At 31.7% G+C, this 13,337-nt stretch overlaps 2 protein-coding genes across 3 annotated transcripts in view; both read left to right on the top strand.

The window, feature by feature from the left end:
- The window catches only part of LOC129944161 (neurobeachin), a 684,301-nt gene that overhangs the window by 401,697 nt on the left and 269,267 nt on the right, over window positions 1-13,337 (top strand). The window lies entirely within an intron of this gene.
- Window positions 11,281-13,337, top strand: part of LOC129944162 (uncharacterized) — a 29,091-nt gene continuing 27,034 nt past the window's right edge. The window contains exon 1 of the mRNA XM_056053389.1: window positions 11,281-12,275. The gene's annotated coding sequence lies outside the window, so the exon portion shown is untranslated. The remainder of the gene's footprint in view (window positions 12,276-13,337) is intronic.

Below are 13,337 nucleotides of genomic sequence, written 5' to 3'. Positions count from 1 at the left end.
GCCATTATTCTTTTCCCATCATGGTCCCGCCATATACATTAGAAATGATGTTGCTTATCAGTTTTTGCCACAATTGGTCTCTGCATCAATTCTTTTTTCCGTGAATAAGCAAATCATTCACTATTGCTTCCTTTATCGAAGCCCCAATCTAGACAGAGTGTCAACTTCTATTGAATTTGATGCTTTGTGTGATTCCATCCAAAGAATTGTCTCGTCCTATCTTCGCACTGAAATCGTTGTTACGGGCGATTTCAATGTACACAATTCTTCATGGCTTCAATATTATCAGGACCTCTGACTCTGACAAGTACACTGTTAGTGTTCTATCTCCTCTAGGCACATCTGACCATTGTGTTATATCAGCAAGTTTCTCGTATCAAAACAGGTCAGTTAAAGAAAGAGCTCCTAAGAGAACCGTTTGGCAATACGAGAAAGCCAACTGGGACGGTCTCAATAATTACTTCAGGATCTTTAACTGGTCACTATGCTTCCTCGATAGTGACGTTGACGCCAGCGCTGGTATGAGCACAAGTTTGATTCTCCTGGGAATGAGAACTTTTATCCCTAATAGGGTTAAAAGCATCAGACGTAAGAAAAACGCATGGTTCGATGCGAGCTGTAAAAGGGTTATGAGGGTCAAGAAGATAAGTCTCCGTTGCTTTAAAGCCAATCCAACTGAGGAAGTTCAAACAAGCCAGGAAGTCCTGCAACGCCAATATTCGACGAACCAAATTTGTACATGACCAAAAATTACGGCAAAAAATACTGCAATGTCCCAAAGGCAGTAAAAATTTTTGGTCATTTGTAAAAAATATGAGGAATTCTTCCTCTTCCTTGGTTCCTACGCTCGTTGTGAATGACACTCCATTTGTTAGCTCTTAAGAGAAAGCAAATCTCTTTGCTAGGCAGTTCGCCACCAATTCAACGCTGCCAGTGAGTGTTATGACTCCGCCTGTACTTGAGCGAGTTAGTGATTTTATGGGGCAAATCTTCTTTCGCACTCGTACAGTAGCGAGAGTCCTAAAAGATCTTAATATACATAAATCTTCAACACTGGTAAAACCACTGCGTAAGCTTTTTCATCTGTCCTATTCGTCAGGTCTCATTCCGAGCGGGTGGAAAACGGCATTTGTCCAGCCTATTTCCAAAAAAGGCGAATCTTCTTCACCGTCTTATTACCGACCGATTGCACTTACATCTTGAAGAATGGAAGCTTCTTAATGACCGACAGTATGGCTTTCGTAGCAATAGGTCCACTGGTGATCTCATGGGTTATCTCACCGAACAGTGGAACAAATCTTTACATAGTTTTAGAGAAAGTAAGATTATTGCGTGCTAGATACGTGCTTTCGGTTTTCATGAATCCCTCCTACATTGGATTAGTAATTACCTTCCGAATCGTTCAATACAAGTTGTATTGGATGGATTCAAGTCTGAAAACCATAAAATAAATGCTGGTGTGCCCCAGGGCTCTGTTTTATCTCCAACACTCTTTCTCATTTTTATTAATGATCTTTTGTCTGCAACATCTAATACAATACATTGTTTCGCTGACGATTTCAAATTCACACCCCTCTTCTTCGGATGTGGAACTTCAACGACAAAATATGATAAACTCATTAAATTCCGACCAAATAAGCATTGTATAATGGGGAATAAGAAACCGCGTGGAATTTAATGCTTCGAAAACGCAATGCTGTCTTGTATCGTTAAAGCGAAATATACCCCCCGCGCCATTATCCATAAATGGCACTTGCATCGAGGAAACTGAACATCTTGATATTCTCGTATTTGACCACCAACCACCTTTTGTGGAACGATCACATACGCGATGTCGCCAAAAATGCCGCAAGATGTTTGGGTTTTCTAAGGCGATGCAAGAAGTTTTTCTCCCCCTCTGATCTGGCTGTTATCTACAAGGCTTATATACGTCCAAAGCTTGAGTATAACTCCCATATCTGGGCTGGTGCTCCTGCAACTTTCTAAGTTTCTTGGATAGTATTGAACGTAGAGCATTTAGATTGATTGGTGATATTACCATCATAAGATCATTTACGTCACTTGAACACCGTAAAAATGTTTCTTGTCCCAATCTCTTTTACCGTCATTTTAATGGTTTTTCCTCTAGAGAAATAGCCGTTCAACCGTAATACTCTCGCTTCTAGGAATGCTCATCAATACACCCTCCAGCCCAACTTCGGCCGCTTCACTGTCAAATACAGAGATTCGTTCTTTGGCCGTACTACGCGAATGTGGAATGTCTTACCACACTCTGTCTTTCCTAGTCATTGCAATATTCAGGAATTCAAAACGAATATGCACCGTCATCTCTTTTCAAACCCTCTCTCCCTTTCCTAGTGCTTATACTGTGTCTACATAATAAAGGTAATATATCCTTTTGAGTTTGCGCTTATTATAAAAAAACATCCCAGCCTTTTTTTTATATTAATTTTTATTAACTGACGTCGTCGTGTGGCACAATTTCTGAAAACTCAAAAAGTAAGCATACGCCTTGGTGAACTACAGTTGTCTTATGTTATACTTTGTCCTTTCGTAAAAAGTATTAACTTATAATAAATAGTAGTTAATTATTCATTCAAACAAACATTTTAAAACTATAAACCTGCATTTGTATTATGTTGAAACATGATTTATAAATAATTCATTTTTTAACATCCTATTGGAAAATCTTGTTATTAGATTTGTCAAATAAAAAATGTTGCCATTTATCGTCGACTTAAAGCCAACAATATATTCAATAAAAAACTATCTCAACAGTCAAAACAATTCTAAAGAAGTACATTTTTTACTATTTAAAACCTTGCATGCATCTTTTTGATTAACAGCTCGAACCTAAGTGTTGCTTAATTGAGCATTTTCAAAAATTGACAATATTCTCGATTATCAGTTAAATATTTATTTATGATTAAATAAGTTATGCGCATACAATCTTTTTTCCGTTTTTCATTGACATTTGAGAATGCCAAAATACATTAATTAGATTTATTGATTGATAGGTTTTCATCTTTTCCAGGTATTTACTTTTTGTTTTCTTGAGGGAAATTCTAGTATCTTAATTAATATTTACATAAATATGTATAAACTTTAATTATACATACAAAAAGTAAAATGATGAAATATGATATCTCTTTATTGTCCTAAAGTCAGTATATTAGGTATTTCAAAAATTTTACTCCAATTGAGCTTATTTTATAGTAATAAATTAATTTGTTCACATAAATTTCTTCAATGTTATATTTGTTAAGAAGTCGTTTAAGGTACATTGTATAAGTACTCTTGAAGTCCTTGATATACAAAAATGTACTTTTACATCCTTGATAAAGATTAGAGAAGAAATTGCATAAATTCTTACAGCATTCTTCTTGTCTAGCTCATTCGTATAATATGTCTTATTTTCCAAAGGGATAGTGGTGTTTTTTACTTAAAAAGTCATACCAAAATTTCTTGAGCAACACTGAAAATTTACAATTTGAATACCTCTGAGTCTAAGATTCTATAACCATCCGTTGATTTTCTAGACTTGTATTTCCAGTATTGTTAATCTAAAGTAATATGAAAAAAAATATTGAAAGTGCCAAAAAGTCAAAACTATAGGTACGTATAAAATTTAAAAATTTGAATTTTTAAATGTTGTAACTCTCAGAGGTTTTAAGGATTCAAATTCCATTCAAAATAAATGGTAAAAAATAAGCTTAGTGCATATAAACGAAAACAATATGAATTTATTAAGTTGTCAATTTGCCTCTCAAAAATATGTTCCACTAATTCACGAACAATTATGACAAATTTTTAAATGTTTCCAAAGTTTCATTAAAAATGTTTCCATGTATCTCCATCTAACTAAAACAACAACTGCCTTGTATTTTGCCTCAAACTAAAGTAATTCATTAATTTGATTGAATCTTTAAGTGAAATTTTATGTCAATGCTCCCATTCACTTTAATCTCGATTTAATTAGAATTGTAAAAGGACACAATAGCCAGGTATCCTTTTATCTAGACAAATACACATCACATATACAACACTATAACTACATTACTTCTACACTGAAGAGACACATATCTAAAACTATACAACAAGAAGAAGGATGTTTCCTTGCTACTATTTCTATTCCGCCTCTTTAGATTCATAGTAAGTTCTTATTGCCTTTATAAATCACATTGTGAATTTATACGTATATGTCTGTTTGTGTGTGTGTGTGTGTGTATGTTGTGTATCTGAACACTGTAAAGCGTGACTATAATTTTCTTATCCTTTTGTGAAATGTGAATTTTCTTTCTGTCTCTGTCTTCCTCTCTGTTTTCTTTTATATATATCTTTATCTAATGGCTTTACAATTAAGACAGGCACAATAAACTTTACACTGGACGACCTCTTTGGATCTTATGTTGCTCTTTTATATGAATTATGTATGTTTGTAATGTATGTCTAGTATATAGCAGGTTCGTAGTTACAAAATACAGTAGAAGGTAAGATTTAATGGAAAATAAACATTCACAGTGGGCTGAGAGCAAAATCCTGCAAACTTTAAAATAATATTTATTTTTTTCATTTTATGTTAATGAATTAAAACATTGTTTAAAAATACAAATCTAAGCTGGTCCTCAAAATAATTTTGAACTTTTCTTTATCTATTTAAGTTTTGAGAACATTTTCAATACAAAGTAAAAATATTGACTACTATTTAGACACTAGAAATTCAAAGTGCGTTATATTAAAAAGTACAACTTTTAACACCAAAAACTTGTAAAACTTATACTCGACATGTTTCAGGTGAAGTCGTAAGCTTTTTATAATGAATTCTTTGCGTCATCAATCAATAACATTGAATTAAAATCAAACTTAAATAAATAAAAAAGAATAGTAATTCACCTACATAGTCACGGTCCTGGGCATAGTAAAACCAGTAGAGTTCGAGGCAACCGACCTGCTTCTACTTTTGAACTTATGTATTTTATTTTCTATCTCTTAATATGTATGAAAAGTTTATTGACGTGAATTGAAAGAATTAGTATAATACTTAAACATCAACGTTCACAATAAAGTTCAACAAAAAAAAGTTGAGATAAATTTCAAATTCGACTTGGATTAAAGTTCCTCCTATTTTTATGTATACTTGTCCTTCTTCTTAACAGAATTAATTTTTGTTGGTTTATTGTTGTGAAAATACTTCTTTTTTGATGTTGGCCTATCCATTTATCCAAAGATATTCTTACTTAATCAATTTTTAAATGACACACAAAAAAGGGGTATTTTCAAAATAAAATAGAAAAACATATCTTTTGAGGACGCATACAATACATTATAATGTCACTAGCACAGAGTTTTTGATTAAAAATTGATTAAAAGTTATTTTTTCTTATTTTCAAATTGTTGTTTGTTATTTTATATTTTATTTGGTTTTTGTTGTGTAATTTAATTTAAAGAGTAAAAGCTGCAAAAATATTTTCAGAAAATTAAACACATTTAAAAAGGTTAAAGAGACTTTAATTCACATTGCAGAGACATTCAAATTGTTTGGCAAGGTAACGACTCAGACGGAGTAAAGGGGTGAGGAGGATAGGAACGTTGTAAATGAAGATAAAGGATGGTGCATTGTGTACAAATAAGTCTGAATTTAATTTACTAAACTGAAAGACCTTAAGCTATTGAAATGGAATGTCAGATGAAAACTAATTAATTTGTTGTTTTATAATATGATTCAGAAAACAAATTGATTAAAATCTTTCAAATTAATTTGTTAAATTATATAAAGGGGTTGAAATTTTTTAAGTGAATGACCAGCAATTTAAAGAATCTTGAATCTTGTGAAATCTCTAAATGTCTCAATTTTGATGGCCACAAGAATGTATTTTAGTCTTTTATATAATTGAATATGAGTTAAAAAAATCAAGTTACTAATTTTTGTGTATGAAAAAATGAAACATATGTACTTTTTTTAGCTGAAAAATGTTAATATTATTAAATAAATTTTAATTCAAAAATGCTCCACTGGGAAAAAAAAGACGTTTTTAACAATGTTTATACACATTGTTCTTAGACTGTAACGTCTTGAAAAAAAATATCGATGTTGACAACTTTTTTTAAATAAACGCTAAGTCATTCGGTAAGCGTCTTAAATTTTCCTACAGAATTAGTTAAAAATAACAGACGCTAGTTTGTAAGGACACCAATCGTCACACTCTCCTTATCGATTTTAAAACGGAGTATTTAAGCTTCTTTAGGGAAGAGTTCTACAAAGAAGTGTCTAGCTTTGGCAACCCTGTTAAACTTATCCGTTTGTGAACACAGGTCTGAAAAGATCTCACCTTAGCACTGTTATGCGACCTCTTCAACATCGACATCTGGAAATAATTGTGCAAAACTTAACCGTCAACACTAGTAGTACCCGTAGCGTGATGGTTAGTGCGCTGGACTATCTGCAAGGGGTCTTGGGTTCAATCCCAGCCTGTGCCACCTAACTTTTTCACGGGTGCTGCCTCTTGTGAGGAATTGACAAATCGTCCAAGAGTAATTCTTCATGCAAAGTGCTTTCTCAAATTATAGCCGTTCGGATTCGGCATATAAACAGTAGGTCCCTTCTATCTCTGACAATATTACTCGCATACAGGAAGGTTGTAAGTCATTAGGCCCTGGTTCTTCATGGACACCTAATTGATTTATTTATTTAACCGTCAACACTTGAGACACAATCTTCCAAAGGTCTATCCAATTACTCAGATACCTAGATGATATTTACATAATTGGAAGATCAAAGCTTGATTTCAGTGGAGTGTTTGTATTGAAGCCTAGAAGATTGGTTTGTGGACAATGAGGGTAAGACCAAGTATATTCTGTCTTAAAAAAAGAACATTAAACGACGACAACGTCTTGAACAAAACAACGACATGGACAGCTATAACTTTGAGTTAGTTAAGGACTTTGTCTACCTAGACACCAATATAAATTCAGACAAAGACACCACCACTGAAATCAAACGAAGAATGACTCTTGCAAATCGCTACTTTTTTGGACTTAGAAGGCAATTAAGTAAAAAAGTCCTTTCTGGAGCATTTGAAATCACCATCTATAAGACCCTCAACGTCTCAGTTATCATTTATGGCGCTGAGGTTTGAACCCTTTCAAAGAAAGATTAGAGCGTCTTAGGATGCTTCGAGACATAAATTCTTCGAGTGATTTTTAGTCCTGTCTGCATAGATAGACGGCGCAGTAGAAGAAGATGGCGCACGCTGGTAGAAAAAGACCCCAACCAATTTTCCGTGCGAAACTGGAGACCAGCTAGCTAGAAGGCGAGCTGACTAGAGACCATAAGTAAGGAAGGGTGTATGATATCTATTAAATAATAATGTAAAATTTTATACACCTCAAAATGTTAAAGATTTAAGGTAAGAACTAGCTTCTGATATTCTACATCATGACAATTCTAAAACATTGAAAAAGGTTTTGATATTCTTAATTCCTTTTTTTAAAACTTTCAAAAACTTATTAAAACTAGGTTTTTTAAGACCACATGAAATTAAGAAATTATTTAGAATTAAGTTACTTTGAAAGTAAAATGGGGCTTTTCTTTCAAACTTTTAGGACCCAAAACCGCTTGAAAAACTATTTTATCACTTTTATACAATTTTCGTTACAAATGCTAACTATTTTTCTTCCTTTTCTCATTTCAGGTAAGTCCAATATAATAAACAGAAACTATGTTTCCTATAAAAGTCGTAAGTATAATAATTAATCTCCATTATTATTGAAATACCGGAAATGTGTTGGTTGGTTGCTTGCTTGGTTTAACCATAAGACCATAACCTTGGAAGACCCTAAACAAAACAAAAAAAAAAAACAAAAACAACCACATATTCAATCCCCTTTTATTATTATCATCCTAAACCAACTTCAATAAGCATAAAGGAACAAAAACAATATAAATACAGTTGCGGAAAGTTTATTTTCATTATTCCAATGGGTTAATTAAGACTGACCTTAATGTCGAAAATACGTAAGCAGGTATGTATGTATGTGTGTACACGGATCTATCTATAGCGTAAACTGACCGAAATTTTACTGCTGGTTGAACTTCAAGGATATTCCCACTCTTTACGGTTTACTCTATATAATACTGCAGAAGTGACAGATAAAAATATACCTACCTACAGTTATAATTCGTACAAAAACATCCCCTTGACCCGGTATTTAAAGCATTTTAATTTAAGCAAAAATTTGTCACTTAAAATAGTTAGTTTTTAAGTTTTAAATTTTATTTATGTATCACAAAACTTTAACTTTAACAAGGTTTCTATTAAGTTCATGATGTGCGATGGCTTAATATTGAAGAGAATTTTATTATAATTGGAATTTTGTGGTTTATTTTATATTTGATTGAAATATTTGTATCAGTACCTAAATACAAAAAATATAGATATTACAATGTATGTAGGTATATGCTCTTAGGTTTGAGTGTAGCCATGAAAGTTTAACCAGAATGATGATACTTAATTATTAAAATATGAATTTCGGTTGATTGCCACAAAAGCTTCAGGGAACTGTGGTGTGGTTAATAAAGCTTTAACTTAATTGAAATTTTATTTAATATCTATCTTTATTAAAAAATATTTATTTATTTTTTTTCAAGTTGATTCTTAGAATAACATAATACAATATTAAATTGCACCAAATTAATTATGTTCAAAAAAAAAAACATGACATGACACGGAACAAGGATATGAAGCTATATTTTTCATAATAATATTCTGATAATTTATGCGTATACCTGTATTAATGAGAATTTTTGTCATTATTAAATTAATGAGAATGTCTTTTTTTAGGACAGTCATTTTTTGTCAGTTTTTTTTTCTGTTCTTGAAAGTTATACATATTTCATTCATAGTAATAAATATAATTCATTTGGATTAAACTTCATATGGTATTAATTAATATTAATAAGTTGAACAAAATCCCATTATTACATGAAATAGGGAAAGGGTACATTTCTAAAGTGATCCATTTTAAAAATCAAACCGTTTAAAAATAAACTCGATTAAACAATCTTAAAGTTCCGTGATTTTGTTTATTTTAAAGCAATACTTTAATTTTTCCATTCCTTATATGACACAGAAAAAAAGAGTAGAATAACATTTTTAAATTCTTATACAGAAATGCATTTTTGAGAAATTGGTTAAGCTGTTTTCTGGAATAACTCAAAAGCTATGTAGAATTTAAAACTTAAGCTATCGAAAATTCGTCTTTTTAGTATTACACAAATAGATAGTTTTGAAAATGAAAAAGTATCTTAAATCCAATCCAGAATTGGTTGATTTTTATATTAAAACTTTTTTTATAAAACTGTTCATATATTTCTTTTGGTTTGTTGTTATAAACTTCTTAAATTTTGCAATAAGGTTTTTAAAATGTATTAAACAAAAGTTATTCAAAAAGTCATAGGTATACGTAGAACACGAAGAAGTTACTCTTGTTCACAATTTCTTAGATATTCATCAAGCCATCACCTACCATTAATTTTCTTTGACTTTGTAGCCATTAATTTTTTAACATTTAAATGCAAAGAAAAACAAAGAAAAATTAAAAAAAATATTCGAAATAATACTATTCCTTCTGTGCATAAAATTTGTTTTCAAATTATGCCATCTTAACACCATATTTCCGAAATTATGTAAATTAAAAACTAAGCAAAACCACCCCCTTACAAAAAATAAAATACAAAATCATCCCCATCCAAAAACTTCAATTTTGCCACCACACACAAATATGTAGAGTAAAAACACTTCAGTCAAATAATAAGAGTTGAATTGCATGCAATTTACTTTCAGCATCCATTTCCTGTTAAATTATTACAAAATCAGAGCTTCACTTTAAGGCTGTAGGTATAAGTAGATATGTATATATGTTTGTATGTTCCCACTTATTAGCAACACCCCTTCTGTTATTTTGAACACAAATACGTTAGGTTGTGCGAAATAACACCGCATGATAGAATGAGGAACAGAAACTCTCCTCCCGATGTCAAATATACAGACTAACCAAACACAAAAAAAAAACTTAAAATTCCTTTACATCCCTTTGCTTCCCGTCCTTACTGAGTGAGTCCGTAGCAGACGCACACTCAACCACAAAAACATGTTGTCTTATTTTTGCGCGCCCCATATATTTCCATCGAAAACCACGTGAAGTACTCCGCACTCTGGCACAACCACTGAACTCGGTAAGAGCTTCTGTAGTTCATTAGCGAGTTACTGAAGTGCCAATTGGGGAGGAGGGTGGATTCAGGCCTAGCTTTAATGTTAACCATTAAAACCATCTAATGCATATGTATATCGCTTTAACAATTTGTTAGAAAATTCCTTATATCGTTATATATCCACACGTAGTACAACCAAACACAGACACATATATATGTATGTTAACCTTAAAAGGGGGCAAAACAAAGGAAAAAGGATATTACTTTAATCCTATGACGCTTCTGTCACCACTGTTGTACCACACTACGCCCCACGCAACCCCATATTCCCTTTATTTATTAATCCCATCTTGATAAAGTGTCCTCTTTTTTGTTTAGTCCTTTGTGTATTTGTGTGACAATTTGCATGAAACTTACATAAACAACATAGGTCAGAAAGTAATCTTTTAGGAAATCCTTTGTCGAACCTTTTCCTTATTTATGTACGAGTACAAATATATCCTGAATCATAGTAAAGTAAAAACAAAACGAAAAAACTACAAAAATCAACACTGATCCCTTTTGTTTCCTGCCCAGCAAATCACATCTCAAAAACGTACGCGAAGTCCTTTGAATACACTGCCTAAGAAATTTTTAAGTTACCCAACTTTTTGCTGTCAAAAATAATCATACTGTCGCAATCTTTTTGATATAAGTATTTTACTGTTTGTTTTGAGGTTAAAATACACCAAACTGGACATGGTACACAATCCATAAAAACTACATACTTACTTAGAGCGAAGTTCTTCCAAAATAATTCATATAAAGCGCATGTCCTGGAAGGACTGTCTACCTTATTTTTCTGTTTTCTGTTTATACTGTAGGAATTTTTTCTTTCTTTTGCGTCTCATCAACTATTCACTGATAAGGAGCTACTGGAAAATCACACGAGATGGCGCCACATGTCATTGTTGATGCTGTGGCATAAGGTGGCATTGCGTGGTGAATTTCGTCAGATTTTGCGTATATCCAGCATCACTCTCTCAAATTGTCCCATGGATGTCCTTTCTAAAGAGAATTGAGTCGTTCGTACTCTTAAAAAAGGATTCATGGTTGTTGTTTTTTTTGTTCTTGTTTTTGGTTCTTGTCATACAAACAAAAACCTAGGAATCCTATTGTACTTTGAATGATAACGAAAATAGAATCATTTTTCGCTTATTCCAAGGATATGGAGACGAATCTCACCACAGCATCAAAAGTAGATACTCTCTGATTTTCTCTTCTTTGAAGTCTTTTGGTTTTTTTTTGATTTTTTGGGTGGGTTGTGTTGTTGGCGTCAGTTTTGCCATTGCTGTTGCCGTAAGATTCGCACAGGAGGACACATCCTAGTTTTAGAGAGTCAACATTCCAGATGCTCGGTGCTTTTTTACGGCTAACTTTAAGGGATAAACCCTTGATTTTCATCATCAGTTCAACTTGTATACGGGCGTCATACGGTCGTGGTTGTTTGCGATAGTATCATTCGGAAAATTTACCCAGAAAAAAATATTAGTATTTTATTGGTCTTGCAAAACTAAAGGGAAAAAAAGGAGCTAACGTCCTTTTTTTGGTTTTATTCTTTTATAGTTTTTTTAGTTTTAAAATTCCGAATGGCGGTTAGACGGTATTCGATGTGATTTGATGTGTGTGTCTTGAATTTCTACTTGGATGGAAAATGATATAAATCTCGGTTAAGATTTACAGTGTGTGTCGTCGTTTTCGGGGGTGAAATAACAAAAATATCCTCACGTCATCATCTTGTTGTGTGTATCGGAAAATAGATGTTTGTGTCAATTATTGAAAAATATTTTGTTTTCCTTAAACAAAATATCAAATAATTCTGTGGGTTGCAAAATTGGCAATAATTTATCTCTAATACTACTTCAAGTGATTGTGTTTCAAAATAAATTAAAATATTATAAGTTTTAAAAAAGGATAACAGTGCAATAAAAAAAGTAATACAAAATATTTCCATCAACATCATCGTCATCATTATTTTTATCTCCTTGAAAATCGATCTGCAAAGCAAACATTTCTAGGAATCAAGGTGTGTTTATTTTCATATGAATTCGTTTTTTGTATATTTGTTTGTCATATATATATTTTTCGTTCGTAATTTTCTTATTTCACAAACACTGCGAATAAAACTGCCTTCAAGATTCTGCTACGCTGATAAAAATAGTGATGCTTCAAAAAAATACTTAAAAGCAAATTGAGATTTGATACAAAAAAAAAAACAAAATACGTACTTTTTTGTTTAGTTTTCATTTTTCTTTCATGCATTTGATAGATTTCACATATGTATATGAAATCTCTGTTCTATTTCACTTTCACTCTCACTTTCACTCAAATATCACCAAAAACAATGAAAATCACAAAAAAATAAATAAATTGGCGCCCGAGCTAAAACGCATCTCGTTGCATACTCACAAAAATATAAAATAATTCACATACCACCAGTTCACCATATCTAATGTAATGTTCGTGTTTTTTTGTTTGTTTAAATATCACTGCAACTTTTAAAGTCTAACGAATGTGTATTGTGTGTCTGTTGGGAGATTTATACAAAAATATATATATTTTTAAGTGTCTGTGATATCTTTATAGGGTGTAGGTTGTGTTAAATGTGGGACCCTTCGATATCGAAAATTTGTCAATTTTGATGGCTATTGATGACCTTTGGAATATTTTAAATTTCGTACACATAATAATGTGGATTTGGAATTCAAATAAATTAGCATTTTTATATATTTTATGTAGTACAGAATTTCATTTATGTTAATGTTATGTCCAAGGATCTTCACCGTATTATGAATTATTACGAAAAAGCAGACAACATTTCAAGAAGATATTAACTTTTTTGTTCTGTGTTATGTTATTATATTTTGTTCTATTTGTTTGTATTTTATTTTAGTTGTTTTGAAAACTGAGTAGCAAACATTAAAATTTAGAAAAATAAGCAACCTATATGTTGACTTAAAAGAAAAGAAATACTAAGAATGTTGTAAATGAAAAAAATTATATATTAAAATATGTTTTTATTATCTCAAAAAAACTTTAAAATAATGAAAGGTTGAGGGTTCAGAATGAAGAACCTACCTCAAACTCA

Source organism: Eupeodes corollae, chromosome 2 (assembly GCF_945859685.1).
Source record: "Eupeodes corollae chromosome 2, idEupCoro1.1, whole genome shotgun sequence".
Taxonomy (NCBI): Eukaryota; Metazoa; Arthropoda; class Insecta; order Diptera; family Syrphidae; genus Eupeodes; species Eupeodes corollae.
Note: the sequence above shows the minus strand (reverse complement) of the source record. Positions and strands in the feature narration are given on the sequence as shown.